Source organism: Neomonachus schauinslandi, chromosome 6, assembly GCF_002201575.2.
Source record: "Neomonachus schauinslandi chromosome 6, ASM220157v2, whole genome shotgun sequence".
Lineage (NCBI taxonomy): Eukaryota > Metazoa > Chordata > Mammalia > Carnivora > Phocidae > Neomonachus > Neomonachus schauinslandi.
In genome coordinates, this window is record NC_058408.1 from 142,248,840 (window position 1) to 142,251,375 (window position 2,536).

A 2,536-nucleotide genomic window follows, 5' to 3' on the forward strand; every position below is an offset into this window, starting at 1 on the left:
GATAGATAGATAGATAGATAGATAGATAGATAGATAGATAGATAGATGATAGATAGATAGATAGATAGATGTTTAAGCCAAACTGGATGCTAACATGTTCTCACCATTCCTGTCCAGTAACTCTCTCAGGGGTTGTTCCCTTTCTCTAGCATGCTGGTTGCTTGGTCCCCACTCAACTCCACATTCTTCACATCCCACAAGACCCAACTCAAAGATTATCCTGTCCTCAAAGTCTTTTCCCTTTCATGATCTTTCTGTCCTTTATTATTTTCTACTTTTCAAAGTGTTTTAGCCCCCTGTCTCCACCAACCATGACAGTAAACTCTTTGTGGATACCTACAACATGCCTGAACCCTGCAGATACCCAATACAGGTTTCTTTTGATTGAATGGATGAAAATAGCCACTCTTTGTTGAGGGCTTTTTACATACCAGACACTAGGCTAAGTACGTCACACGTCACATATTTATCTCACTTGATCGCCTCAGAACTCTTATTATAGCCATTTTATAGATGAGGAAACTGGCTCTTCAAGGCTAGTTGAATAATGGCACAACTAATAAGTAGCAAGGCTGAAACTTCCACTTAGATTCACCTGATTCTGGAGCCAAAGTACTTCACTACTTTACTGCCTCTGAATGAATGAGAGATGCACCTACACACACTGAAAATACAAGTAGATTCAAATGGGATTAAATAAATATAGGAATCCCTCTGCTGTTGTGGTTTATCAAGGGAAGCTCTAACAAATCTAAGGGCAACCCTAGCATTATTATGTTTAAGTTAAACAGATCTCTTTTTTTTTAAGATTTTATTCATTTACTTGAGAGAGAGCACAAGCAGAAGGAGCAGCAGAAAGAGAGAGAGAGAAGCAGGCTCCCCACTGAGCGGGGAGCCCCTAGGACCCCAGGGTCATGACCTGAGCCAAAGACAAATGCTTAATCCACTGAGCCACCCAGGTGCCCCTAAGCTAAACAGATCTTTATGGCTCACCCCAAATGTCCCTTGCTTAGATCCCATGTAGGAGATAAAACCATGGTCTGTATGAACTTCAGGAGATGGTATTTGCTTTATGGTGGCAGGAGGCAACAGGATATAGAAAACAGAAGACAGAGACAACAGAGATAAGGACCGCAGTTAGAATTCTGGGAAACTGGATTAAGGGATCTGAAAATTTTATGCCAGCTAAGTTCATGCTGATATACTGCAGTTAGCCCAATCATATGAGAAACCACTAGGGATCTTTTTTTTTTTTTTAGTTACTAGTCGGGAGACAGCAATTTTTTGAGACTTGTCTAGGTCCAGGCAATAACAAAATAGATGCCCCCCAGAAGACAGTTTTCTCTTTTAAGCCTGTCCTGTGTGTATTCCAAGAGCCAGGGTCCCCTGCCCCACCCGGGCTCTCCAGGCTGAGCTGTGCAGAAGATCTAGAGGCCACCTCAACATGGCAGGGCTGGTTGCATACGGAAGACAACAACCTGAGCCCAGCAGTGTAAGAACTGACATGACATTACAAACTAAAGCGAAAAAAAAAAAAAAAAACGTGTTTCCCTTAGATCTCTTTGAGAAAGTGCTTTTCATCACAGACTCCAGACATATCAATTATCACTTCCAGCTTTGTCAGTGCACACCCTAGTCATTTTTAAATTCTCCAACACAACTTTGCCCAAACAGAATGGAGGCTTAAAAGCTATTATGCTGACCAGAAGCAGTCCTTGGCTGGGCTTTTCTTCTCAGCCTATTCAAAATCAAAAGTGAGCCCCAAATAGCCTTGTGCCCTCTGCAGTGGCCTGTGGGGCACACATCTTGCTTCTGCCCATTTTAATCTGGGCTCCGGGGAAAGGAGTGGATGCGCCCCCAGAGTCACCTATTTACCTACGACGTTGGGGAGGAGTAGGAACCTCTTCCCTGCCACAAGAGAAAAGGGAACAATGAAACCTGCTAAGTCAACAAATATTTGTGATACATCTATGTGAGAAGGGGTAGACAAGGTGCCCTGAGTGAGAGAAAGAAGTGTAAGTAAGATATATTCCTGCCCTCAAAGAACTCACAGTCAAGGGCAGAATTGGCTAGACACAGTTAGCTAGGTGAGGAAACTATGAAAACAATCCTAGGTGCTACTCTAGGAAACTCAGTCTTAAAACTGAAAAACCCTGTGGCTTTAGTAAATTAGCTATCCCTGAGACCTGATTTCCAGTTCTTTCCAGACTTATATATCTCATTATAAAGCTGTTTCTTTATATATTTTTTTTAAATAATGAATTGTGCACTCAACTAAAAATAAGACCTTGAGGGGTGCCTGGGTGGCTTAGTCAGTGAAGCATCTGCCTTCGGCTCAGGTCATGATCCCAGGGTCCTGGGATCAAGCCCCACATCGTGCTCCCTGCTCAACAGGGAGCCTGCTTGTCCCTCTCCCTCTGCCTCTCCTCCCTGCTTGTGCTCTCTCTCTCTCTCACTCGCACTCTCTCTTTCTCTCTCAAATAAATAAATAAAATCTTCAAAAAATAAAAATAAGACCTTGAGTTAGCTATCAGGG